Below are 13,877 nucleotides of genomic sequence, written 5' to 3'. Positions count from 1 at the left end.
GCTTCCCTAAATCCAAAAAAATCCGCGAGAGACAATTCTTAGATTATGCAGAGACTCGGTCAGGTTCATTTGCCACTTCATTAAGTACAAATGAGATGACATTTATAGATCAGTGAGAAGTGAAGCTGAATTGTAGGAAGCCCGATATCATCACGAATTCATGATTATTTAATTCAGAGTCTAGCGCTAGTTGCTCTCTCTACTGAGGTTTATAGAGATGTGTTTCCAATCCAGCATTTGCATGCTGAATGAAATTTCAATATTTGGATAACAGTGTGAGTGGGGACGTTCATTGATCGACTGGAATGAGGGGGGTATCTGCTAACTAATCACCATTTTCCCGATATATGGATTTTAATACAATGTAAATAAATACAGAAACTTCAACAATTCACAGGGACGATTTGAATCGGCTCCAGTTTATACCCAGAATTAACGAATCCATTGGCAGATATTCGGTAATCAATGAACAAAATTTTGTATCACAATGTGTTGGAAAAGTCCTTTCCAGTTACTGGACGGGGGACTGGACAGACACGTTAACAAAAACAGAATTTTTCCGAGAACAGTGCGATGAAAAAATATAATTCCAGTAATTCAGATCAATGAACTATCGTGTGAGATAAATATCTTTGGCAGACCTTCATTTTTTTTAAATATTCAGTCACCTTTGACACCTGAAATATCAGATAATTCATTGAAACACTTGGCATGAGTAATTCATAAGCATCCTGAGCTTGCACGACTTTTGACATTGACAGTCACTTTAATTTTCAATAAATTGAATTGTTAAGTGACAGTTTGGGGATCCGTTGTAACGTATCAATAGTAATGGTTATCAATTATTTTTAGTCTCAAAGGAAAAATCCATCAGTCTCAGTACGGTGGGGCATCAGCATTCGTTATGATCTCATGGTCTCTTACCATCCGACCCCAGTACTGGAGTCTAAGGTACTGGAGTACCTTGGCGGTACTCCAGCCTATTTCCGTACCTGACCTTCTCTCTAGCTAACCCATAACTAAGTCCACAGGCTACGACCTCCTCTTCCTTGAATTCCTTTCCGGCGATGGAACTATTTTTCATCACCAGGACTCGAACCATCACTCATGGGACATCATGGAGGTTTGTTGTGGTGTCATGGGGCCACTTAGTTCACCACTACACATAACCCAGTCTCTTCATTTATTTCTATAATTCCAAAGCTCAAGAAATTTGATCATGACTGATAAATGAGAGTCACTATTGTCTGACTCTGCCATCTCAGTCAATCGTTGAAATAATGCAAAATCAGCCAGAATGGTCCCTCCTCTCACATGATTATCTAGTCTGTCAATTACACATCCACGCAGACAGACTTCGCCTGTATTATTAAGATTCTGCACGAAGTTATTTGAAGCATCGAGACTGGGTCACTCATTATAATTAATCCAATGCTAAAATACTACGTTCGGAGGGAATTCATTTGGTCCTGTCCACTTGTCTCGTGAAATCATTTCGAATGACAGATTTGTAACGTACAAATTAAAACTTTTTAGCTATAAATTTTTATCACGACAGCCACCGAATATTAATTCCTGTTCGAGAAGTTGAAGTCATCAGAAATTTTCAACCGACATTTACAAATTTTTGATGACTACCCTGGCAGTGCCAACAATGTACAAATTTGTACTTACACGTTGACATTAACAAGTGCCAGGTATTGTTATATCTATGCACACAGTTGAAATGTTACGTGAATAAGAGCCAACGAGACAACGACACTGTAGTATACTGGGGAACATCTTTCCCCCAAGAGATATTTCTCGTGCGTGATGGGGCATACATCGTCGCCCTCGCACTTGGAAAACGAGATATGACTTCATATGCTTTATATACGCTGTACCATCGTCGAGTAGTGGATGTAGTGGTATGAAAAGGTGGAGAATGCTCTTTCATATATTTTTCCAACTGTGCTAGGAGTTCCGGTGGTAATTTTCCATCCGGCTTAGTTCGTATTCCTTCTCTTCGATGCCAGTTGGGTGAAGAAAATGCACTTGGGGATACACAACACGGTGCTAACTTCAAATATAAACAACCGAAATTGCGGTCTTAGGTAAGAAAATTCCTCGTCGTCTCGTGTGACGTATTGGAAAGCTTATTTATTAAAAACGTCTAAGCTTTTCCCTCAAACCGGTTGAAAAAATACGTAGGGAGAGACAAATTCTTTGAAAATTACGTACCGTAATCTGACAGTCAAAACAATATTCGGTCAAAATTACGGAACAGTAACACACTTTTTATGTGAAATTTCAAGAAAAAGTATGAAACAGGCACGAAATTTTCAAAAAAAAAATCCCTCCGTGCGAAGGATACAAAGTTTTCTGGAAAATTTGTTTCACATTAGGGAGACAATTTGTTTAGTTGAATATAGTATAATAATAAACGAATATAAAGCGAAGGTCAAAATCAATTCGCTGAGAGTATCCTAGTCCTTACATCAATGACATCGTGGGGACCAACACTATTTTTTTGAAGACCCAAGTTTGTATTTGGTGACAGAAAGATATGAACAATTTCATTTAATTGGGTTTAGTTTGGGTTCCTAATAAGATCGTTGAGGAAAGGCAGCTATTACATTTGTTATTAACGGAATTTGTCAAAAGCTTGTGACAGGCTATCGCTCAACGACCTTCACCCTGGATTTTCAAAATCGTATGCAATATTGTGATAGTAAATAAAGACTAGATCGTCAGTTAATTCATAATATTATACTATCAGATAAAAATACCCATAAAAGTATTTAGCATTTCCCATGTCCCCATGACATCGCACCGTGAATCCGCCATTTTGTGTAGCCCATTACCAACATCGAAATGGCGCATTCGTCATCAGAATTTCCAAAGTGCTTGTATAATTGCCGTATTCCAACCAGAATGAGAAATTCTCACCCTTCTCCCCGATGAAAAATGATAGAAATTTAAGCAACCCCGTTTTTAGGTTAACGTCCAGCGAAATAGAAGAATAATCTCTACTGTTTCAAATATCCTAGCGATAGGTTAAGGTTATAAGCCGCATATCCCAACCACTCGTTTTGCACTAGCTCTCACTCCACCTATTTCACTAGTAGCGATTTATAACCGTCGGTGCTTATCCACAGGAGGGATGGCAGGGGACTGTAGTTATAACTAAAAATTGTGGTATAAATCTCAACGGAAAATCCTTAAATGTGGTTGGACAAGGAACGACGGGCGGTGTACAAATTTATGGATTTCTCTAAGTGGAAAATGGACCGGGTGGGGAGGGGGAGAGAATATCGGTTACATTGGTTCTTGCCAAATCGATTTGCCCTCGAGAATCCGCAGAATATCAGAATTTTCAAAATTATGGATTTAATTTCAACAATTTATATTCTTTCTCTCTTGCCCCCCTCCCCCCCCCCCGTTCTCTCTCTCTCTTTCTCTCTGACTCTCTTGTTGTCTCCAAGCAACACAAAAAATTATGATAATATAAATAATTCATGAGATTCATTTGTTATACTTGTGCTATATTTCGGTTTTCCCTCAGGGGATTTTGGTATTTTGGGGAAATAATAAATTACTTCGAATCTACTCTAATCTAATCTCTTCCACGAAAATGTTCTGCCTTTCATCTCCTGTCTTAAGTAAAATAAAGTATAAAATACAATGAGTTTGTTAATGAAAATAGTTGGAAATTTTCTTCACTAGAATTCTATAGGTTTTCGGTCTTCACATATTGGAAATACTTTCATAATCATATATCGAATGAAAGGAATATTTTAGCTGTGAGCTATTTGCTGGAGAAGAGGGCGGGTCCTGGGGACCTTATGGCAGTTCAACTATTTCCCTTTTCACCCGAGGGATAGACATTTCCGCGTCCATTCCATACTTGCATTTAAGTATTTTTCTCAGATATTATGGATGAAGTAGGATATCCGTCCGAGCTGTCGGCGAAGTCGGGGTTGCGTAGCCCTGGAGACTTTGGTCTAGTCCTTGTAGGGGCGGGAAGGAGGGGGTGCGAAATTAAATATGTATAACTACCACTGCAGCGACGATAACCCCGGTTGAATCGCTGGAAACGTACGTGCAAAGTTTGTCGATTTGTTGTTGCGTCGAATTAAATTCCCAAAATGATGGACATGTCTATAAAAATTAGTATATTAACTTAATAATTAACTTAATATTAATTAACCCATTTTACTGCGGTAGTCCGGTATTTTTTTTTAAGTTTTTTTGGCGCGTATATAATTTGCACAATATATTTGCCTTGTGAAACTCATTCCACATGCGTTGGTTTGCACCAAAAATAGAAGAATTAAAAATTTTGATGTACACTCATACCATGAAACAACTGTTTTGTTTTTTCGTGTCATCAGTTGGTGTTCAATTTCCCATGTGACAACTCAATTTATTAAAAAAAATATTCGTAAAAATAGATCAGCCATCTCAATCGAAAAATAAACGAAGGTCTCCATCTCATTTTTCAGTGGACTGATTCGCCGATATTCCAACAATTATAATTCCCACCCTCGTGAGTTCTGAACCGAAAAATCCCGGTATTTTCATGCATTACAGCAAAACCCTCCTCAAACTGAAATAAAAAAAAATTCTTCGGCATCGGTTTGCGAGGGTAAAAATGTTGAGTGACATGTGTGTGTGTGTGTACGTTCAAGTCTCGTATATTTCAGTGGAAAAAAAAGGCGTAACGGGGGCTGGGTTGCACAGTAGTCGGGTGGCAAGAAGAGGAGTAGCGAATGGGAAAGGGAATGAGAGAAAAAGAGAGAACGTTTCGAAATGCCACACATTGCATTCGTTCCACGTACGTATACCGATACCATTCACCCAGCGTTTGTCCCTTTTTATTGAAACGACTGTGTATAGGTACTTGCGGTAGGGCATGGGGCGGGAGGGGGTGGAGGGTATCACGAGAAAGTTGCACACAGAGGCAAACGTAACAGTTGAATAAAACCGGGTTTCTCCGAGTAGTTTTTCTGGATGGGCCGAAGGCTCTCGGTAAATGTCCATTAGCCAAAGGCAAAAATTCTTTATTTTCTACCATTATTCCTCTTCCCTACCCCTGGGGTGTTCATGCGAGGGTGAGGATTAACGCGCGGTGTTCTATGTCCCTCATTGTGCATTTTTTCGAAGTGATTTGGTTTTTTACTTTTACGTTTTAGTTCCGGGTAATTCCGGGGAAATTTCAGGGGATTACGTCATTTGAGTGCAAATGTAAAGTGTCAATTTTAGGTGAATTATGCCATAAAGTTCTAGTTGGTTGAAAATTCAAGGACACAGAGAGAAAAATTCTTGAAAAATTTGGTATCTGTTTCGTAATCTGCCAATCAAAACAATATTCAGTAAAAATTATAGAACAGTTACGTATTTTTTCACTGAATATTCCATATTTTTCCTGCAAGTTCACTGACAAAGTGCGTAACCGTAATTTTTACCGAATATTATTGTGACTGGCGGATTACGAAAAAGGTTTTGAAAAAATTTTTGAAGAATTTTTCTCTTCGTATAGATTCAGGAATTATCGTCTATATCAAAATCCTTCAAAATGTGGAATTAGATATTTTTTTTCAGGTGTAATCCACTGCTGTTGAAAAATTGATGCTGAAATTTCAGATAAACAATATTGATCTTTCAACAATTATTGGTTCGCCGGAAATCGCTAAATTATTTTCATAGCAAGTCTCATGAGTCCAACTGTGAACAAGAAATACTGCAAAACTCCCTCGCGCTCGAGATAAATCTCTCATACGGAATCGATTGCATCATTACCCAGATACCCCAGATTAACCAAATAAAATTAAAAACTCCATCTTACAGAAAACAAAATTCCCGATAAAACATTTTCCATTAAAGTTTCTCACAAACCCCACCATTACCGACATAATCTCATAACGGAAAACGCGATTGGCTCTCAAAGTTGAAAAAATAATTATAAAACTGAATAAATTCCAATAAAAATCAAATAATGACCAAAAAAGAGCGAATAACATTTACAGTTGAATGGAACTTCAGAAGAGGCATTAAAAAAATGAGAGGACTGTTCGGTCTGAATAAGCTGGTACTTGACATATTTTTTCCTCGCACGTCTGACCACAGTGACACCATTTCCACTTGGCACGAAACTGGATCGGACTTTCGTCTCTTTCCCTTCAGCCTCATCCTAAAAGCACTAATTCCACTTTCCTCGTTCTAGCCTCAGCGCCACTCGATCGCTGTCTGCTCGACGCTTCCACCAACTTCGTTTACGTTCTTTCTCTCTCATGCACTTCAAACCAGAAACAGGAAAAAAAAGGAGAGGTGGAGAGCAAAAATGAGGAGGAACACAGATCGAGAGGTCAAGAGTTTCCGATAGAGAACCATCGAGGGTGATCGGTGGGGTCAGTCGCGCTGCGGTTTCCTGGGGTAGCCGCAGGCCAAATGACTTTTTTTTTTCCATCCACCGACACTCGATCCAACTACGTTGGGTGAGTTACCAACCTCGATTTATCTATTTTTTTAATTTCATGGTTTTGAGAATTGGAAGCATGTGAAAAAAAAGGTACCACCAAGTGGCGGTTCGTAACGCAAGCGGGGGGGGGGGGGGGGGGAATTGGGAGGCAAAGTCGAGAACACTCAAAAAAGTGCTACGTGGGTTGAGCAAAATATCATAAAATATTTCCAATATTTTGCGGTTGAAAAAATTAAATGGAATGAATAATAAGGACCATCTACTTGAATATATTATCAATATGTGTGTGAGTTAAAAATTTATATAATTTAATCCAAAATAATGTGATTTTCATTGAAGAGAAGAATAATTTCATTTTTTTTCTTCTCATAAAAATGTGAATTCAATTAGAATGAAAATAGCATTATTGATCTGCTAAATGGAAACCAATTCCCTTTTGGAAAAATATCGGTTCACGCGCACCAGAAATTCCGTTTTGTTATCATGAATATGGGAAAGTCTATTTTCATTTCAATAAATTAAAAAATGAACGAGGAATAAATTTTAAAGTCCTCCGAAAATGTCTTTTATCGAGCAAATCGGCTTTTCCAAAAGAAGATCGCCAGATGGCACAACATTCCTCCTGCAAAAACTCTTAATATCACCGCAAGTAAAATATACCGAAGTTTAGAAACACTGAAAACATTCAACTCCAAACAATATCCCGCATATTCACCATCTAAGACTCCAAAGTTTTTATCAACAATCCTTCCATTTACCTATTCCAAGAGAAAGATTATAAAGAGTTTCGCACGCGATGAACCAGAAGGAAGACCCGGAAGTCCCCAGACAAGAGGCAAATAAAAAAATGAGAGTCTAAAAATAGGGGTGAAAAAAGCCCAGAGGACGAATAAAGAAACATGAGTCAATACCACTGCTATTTTTCATAGATAGAATGGGCGTTGGGAAATGTCAGACTGGCTATGAGAAATGCGTAAACTTTTGTACAATTTTCCAACCCGCTTGTTTTCCTTCGTTTTTATGAAAACTAAGGAAATAGGCGGTTCCATGGAGAATGAAGATTCTTATGTAGATTATTTCGTGAATATCTCAGATATCAGGTGGGTTTAGAGGAAAATTCTATAAGCGTTTTAGAATACCCCGCATTTTATTTACAACAAAATTTTCTCCGACTTTTTTCTACTTTTGCTGTAATTTCGCCAAAAAAATTCTGAATTTTTTTTTCATTTATCAATTAACACTTTCGTGGGGCGAAATTTTTTTCTTTAATTACGTACTAGTTCCGTAATATCCCAGTTAAAACAATATCCAGTAAAAATTACGGGACAGTTACGCCCCTTTTCAGTGAACTTTCAGGAAAAAGTCCTGAACGTTCCACAAAATCTACGAAATGTTCAGTGAAAAAATGCGTAACTGTTCCGCAATTTTCTTGAATACTGTTTTGACTGGCAGATTACGGAAGGCACGTAATTTTTCAAAAATTCCTCCCTTCGTGTTGCTATAAAAAATAACCTACAATCAATTTTGAAACCGGAATCCTTGACCCCTCTTACCACAGCCAGGAGCATCGATTTTTTTCTCTACTGTAAAGAATTTTCCGGCTCAACGTCGTAAAAAGCGTAGTACTCAATGGCTACTTTCACACACTAATTTTCGCCCATTCCATCCAAAAGTGTCGGTGAATCCCTTTGAAATCCCATAAAATCCGCCACAAAAGTTCCTGACAAAATTTTCCCACATAAAGAAATAGCCACACCTCAATTTTTCATACAATGGGGGTTTGGAAACGTCAGATCGGACAAGAAGAACGCGTAAACTTTTATACATCCTTCCAGTTCCTTCTTATCCTTTCTCACCTACTATAACTAAAAGGAGGAGCCGTTTTCTCATGCAGTCAACCTTAGAGGTCCCTCTGAGTGACTCGCAAAAGAGATACGCAGAAGGGGGTTGGCAATTTCGTGGCGAGAAAGTGCCGGCGTGTCTTCCTGATTTATGGCAAGTCAAGAAGGCACAAGCGACAACCAACCTTCCCCCCCCCCCTCCCCCTCCAGGTTGGTTATGTGAGGAAAATAAAAAAGGAGGGAGACGAGGAGACTGGAGAAATGAGGAAAAGGGAAATGCCAAGTGAAAAAAGAAAGGGAATGGAGTACGGAGCTGACAAAGTAGCTGCTTGACGAACCGCGGAGATGAAAATTCTCCGGGAGCAAATAAATGAGGGGTTGAACGAGAAATATCCTCGACAAAACAGACCTCGAAACCAAAATCCAAAAGACAATAAAAATAAAATTTGTTCAGTAGTGAAGCGAAATAATGATTCAAATCTGGAGCTAGATAACGCAATTTCCTTAGTGACCTCTTTTATAGAGTAAAAAAGCGTTAGAAATAGTATATTTTGCTAGAAATGCGATGGGGTGGTAACGAGTGTGAAGTTGACGGCCCGAAGCAAAGCCGAGGGCTGCCAATCACACGAGTTAAAACACCCCCGCACGGGTGTCCGAAAAATACTTTTTGTTAGTAATGTTGCTTTCAACGAGCGGTGGACTGTGCCATTTTTCGTTTAGTAGTAAATGAAAAGTCCTTCCGTTTGTCAGTAAATGAAAGGGTAGTTTTTGACAGGGGCTGAATGTGGCAGCAGCGACAAAAAAGGTTTCCATGGAGTGAGGATTGATTTGGGCACACATCAGGCCACTCATTTAAAAAAATATTATTAAAGTTTAGTGGCAACGAGCTGGTTCTAGGATATTATATCGTAAAGGAGAAAAAATAAAATAACAGAAATCGTTGAAAAAAACGTTAGATAAGGATTTTTAAATATTATTTAAAATACTATCTAAAATACAAAGTATTTTTAATGGCTCGTTGGATTATGTGATTGCATAGGACAAATAATTCGGTTTATGACAATTATTTTTAATATTATATCGATGATATTTGCACTTTGTTTTGTAAAATATTATTGAATGTTTCCACTGGTTATACCGAGATTGAAGAATTCGCCCGGAATTTTTAAATTGAATTTTTTTTTCGTTGAATGTTCCCTTTCCGTTAATCTTGCTGGTGGACTAAATGATCCTCTATTTTCCATAGTACCATTTATCGTTTTTTCAACAGAACGAAAATATTTACATCATAATGTTTTCACATGTCCTGTCACGTTTGGCGCATCGTAAAAGCGATGTTACTGCTGATAATAACAATGGATTGTTTTAATGGATGAAAAATAATCCGGGTAATCTTGAAATCCGTGAACTATTGACATTCTTTCAAATACTTTTTTCCACACATAAATAATCGAACTCGCCAGGTGGTGGATGATTTTCGATAGGGTATTAATAAAGACGCTCCATTTTTTTCAGATCAAATTATAAAAAAATGAGATTTCAGTCGTTTAGTACAGCGGAAATGGGATTTTCATATAAGTTATTACGTAAATGTCGGTACTGGAATATTTTTCATCTACAAAGATAAGTAAATTGATATAAAAAAATCACGATTTCAAAGGTAATCGATTTCCGGAATTTTATATTCAGTTTTCAATAATCTTTTAATTTACTGTTAGAATTGATGTATTTTAAATTGATTTTCTTTCTCGTTTTTTCAATCTCTTCATTTATCTGTTGATATATGAAATGAGATGTAGTTAAACATGAAATCCCAGGGATTTTATATTTTTCATTTCCCGTCTAGTTAAATTGCTGAAACGAAGAGATGAAATTTCTCCTCAGCCAACGAAATAATTCTGCACGAGATCGTTGAATCCATCAGACATATGATTAATCAAGATAGTAAATGGACGAAGAGGCGGTCCATTCGATAATTTTATATCTCCGGTAGGAACCAGAATAAACTAAAAAGTCCTCGTTGAAATTTTTTTTAAACATTCTACTCAGTGAAACATCGTGAATCCCGAGGAAATCGTATTGCATTTGCGGTATTTTTGAGGGACTGTTTTTCTACAATGTTTTCATTTCCATTTTGTACCGTAAAACGCTTCGTTTGTTCTGTGTGGTCTTTCGTTCCATAAATTCAGTTCGCCAGAATCTGCTACGGTGGATGAAATATGGGAGTTATTATTTATTTATTCATTTTTAACGGAATTTGTCACAAGAAGTTTGTGACCGGCCATTGCCGGGAGGGTCTTCACCCACACATTTACATTTAACATTCAATCTTTTGATTAAAAAATCTATATCGAAGGTCTTTCGCATGAAATTCTACATTACTATTCTATAATTGACTATTTACTGCACCGAATTATGTTGACAGTTTATATCGCTCATTGAGTTGTGAAACACGAAATGAAATTTTAGGTCAAAATTAGAGCTTCAGGGGGTGAAACGAGGGACGAAGGTCAGTTTTATCAGAAAAATTACCCTCCCAAGTCTAATTTTTCCGGAAAAGCTTGACCTAAAAAGTGGTTGATTGTCATTTCGTCCCACGTTTCGTCCTCTAGACATCTAATTGTTATTAAAATTTTTTTTTGTAAAATAGAACAGACAAGTTGTTTTAGGGAAGTTATTTCTGGATATTATTCTGAAATTATCATTTCAAGTAGTCGATGAATAGTGGATATTGATGGATTCGAGTTGCATTGTTTTCCGTGATAACATGAATTTGTGATTTTTGCGGAGACCATAGAGATCTAGTATTTCTTTTCTCAAAGATACACAAGTAGTTCGTTCCAATTGGCAACTTATTTCCAAATAATATTTCTGGTTTACTGAAAATATTGTCAGAAATTGAAAGAAAATCGAATCGAATTTGAGAAGTGAAATTCCCTGACAGTTGATTTGTAATTTTCCGGAAAGTGACATTAACCCTGTAGAGTAAAAGTCGGACGCAAACCTGCTTTTCTCCCCAGAGTGGGGTCAACCAATCGCGAACGCTTAGTGCCACCACCACCTGTCAACAGACTATTGACTCTCTCACAGTAATGTGACAGTGCCAATTTTAGGGTACCGTAGTGCCTCGTACAAAGGGAATTAATTAATTTAATCTATTGGAGGCCTGGTTGATCGGACACTGACCACGAGGCTCTCACTTCTCCCTGCACACAGTGAGAAAAGTGAGAAAAATTATCGCGTTTTCCCAGTGAAGTGGGCGCAGATGGTCTCTTCCTACGAAATTAATCACAGAGTAAAAACAAGTACACGAAGAGGAATTTTATAAACAATTCTACGACATCTAGTCAAATATTCTAGTGCTGTTAATCTTGATATTTTCACAGAAATACAAAAAAAAAATTCACTGTCTCCCCCATCAAATTTTCGCTTTTAGCACTTATTGGAAATGGGTTATTTGAAATAATAATTTTGGATATAATTTAAACCATTTCTTGACTTTATTATTTAACTGAAATAATTGTGCTTGGAAGACACATCAGCTCTGTACCGATTCCTTAGAGGAATTAACTAGATTTACAAAGGGAAACAACACCCTGGACCTTTTAATCACATGCTCTCAAAGAGTCCTATTCATTCCACTTTCTCTACATACTTAAAATCAAACCTAAACACCATACCTCAAACTTCTCAGAATTCCACTCCATAAAAATGTCTTTTCAATTTAAAGTATAAACACTCAGAAGAGAATGACATTGATTTTAATTTTCTATTTATTTATTTCATAAAAAATCCAACAGCACTGAAATTTTTCTCTGGTCATGATATCCAGTCTCTTTTGCCATACCCTAACACTACAATTTTTCTAACAAATTTGCAAATTTTTATGCAGAACGACAAAATTTCCCAGACGAAACACTATTTCAAATCCACTTTTTTTCACCAACATCAATGTGACCATCAAAGAGCTCAATTATCAATCCTAAATTATTACTTCCATAACTCGTAAGTCATCTGACCTTGACTACTATTCGTTGTTTGGAGACGCTGGTAAGGCCGGAAGTTCTCCACGGAGCCATGAATATTGAATTCCAAAAACCTGAATCAATTATTAACAATGGTCAAAGGATTTCCCTCCACGTCTCCTGACCTCTCCTCAAGGCCAGTACATCCCAAGTCCCATAATCCCAAAATCTTCCTTCCAAACAGCATAAGATCATCTGAATCCCCTGAGCACCTTGAAAGACGTCATTAGCGGCCAATATCAGAAGCGTGTAACAAGGGAATTGGCTCTCGAACAATCGTCTCCAGTCTTAGGGATCAAACCAACTCTAATTCAGTACAGCAATGATGGAGAAGCCCTTTGGGAGAGTCACGTTGCCAACATTTCCGTAACACCAGTTACGGAATACTCTCAACCCCCGTCTACTCCCTCCCACCCTACGTAGCCGTGGTCCTGTAATCCAAACCGATCACGCTTTCCCCAGCCGCCCTGATAGCGTCACGCCGTTCAATTAACCGGGATTTCTCCTCTGTGTCTCCTCCCCCTTCCCTCCTCTTTCATCTTCCCTGTATGTTGCCGAAGGTATTGGTAGGACTGCCGTCTATCCTGTCATCTCGGGTAGTCATCACCTACAGTGATATCGTCTCACTGTGACGTCTTGTCCTTCAGCACGAATTATTGAAAGGGCCTCCCATGGCATACTGAACACCACTGGCTCACTCCAGACGAATAGAATCGCTGCACGAACAGACATTTTCAATAACAATTATCCTACCGTTCTATAAAAAATATAGCACGAGCCCTCGTTTTATTGACTCGATAGTCTAATTTAATTTAATTTTTTAATTGGCCCTGCCCTGAGGTTGGAAGGCTTAGTCATTCTTCGTTCAACTTCTCGTGACACTGAAATAGTTATGATTTCATTTCTGGTTTTTTTTTAATTAATCCCTTTATATGAAAAAATTCTCCATCAGTTATGGAAAAGAGAAATGAGATGAAGCGAGCCGTTTTGTTCTATTTATTATTACTCGAATCTTTTCTGCAGTTTTATTTGAGCATAAAAATGAAGGGTGTTTTATTAAAATTAATATTGTACTTCATGCATGGCAAAGGATTTTCTTCATCATATTTTTTTGGTTGTGAGTACAGAAGAGTGGTGAACGGGGGTGTGCATGGGGGCAAAGAAATTGAGATGAGGAACCTTCAAAGAGATTTCTCTGTGTGAAAAGCAGCGGTTCCTTCTCATTCAATATTCCATATCTGAGTGATATGCAGGACTTTGGTGGAAAAAAATCACGTTTTGTAATGGGAATAGAGGGGAAAAAGTTGGAAAAATTCAAAGGCAACGAGAGTATATGGAAAATTAAATTTTTTAATTCCCTATGAAGACAACAAGTCGTTTCCTAAATTTTCCTAAATGATTGGGAAACATATGAGCTTCAAGAAAATCATTGACCGTTCCAGAATTTTTGCTTTGATTCTTCTGGCTTCTGTCAATAATTATCTTACATGTTTTTAATTATTCCCTTCCCAATAGGAGTTATTCTCACTTGCAGATGACGTGAATAGTTGT

General features: G+C 37.7%; 1 protein-coding gene across 3 annotated transcripts in view; it reads right to left on the bottom strand.

Annotated features, from left to right (window-relative positions):
• The window catches only part of LOC135165133 (furin-like protease 2), a 184,999-nt gene that overhangs the window by 15,641 nt on the left and 155,481 nt on the right, over window positions 1-13,877 (bottom strand). The gene's annotated exons all lie outside the window — the stretch shown is intronic.

This window comes from Diachasmimorpha longicaudata, chromosome 8, assembly GCF_034640455.1.
Source record: "Diachasmimorpha longicaudata isolate KC_UGA_2023 chromosome 8, iyDiaLong2, whole genome shotgun sequence".
NCBI lineage: Eukaryota > Metazoa > Arthropoda > Insecta > Hymenoptera > Braconidae > Diachasmimorpha > Diachasmimorpha longicaudata.
The sequence above is the reverse complement of the archived record's forward strand: the minus strand, read 5'-3'. Positions and strand labels throughout refer to the sequence as shown.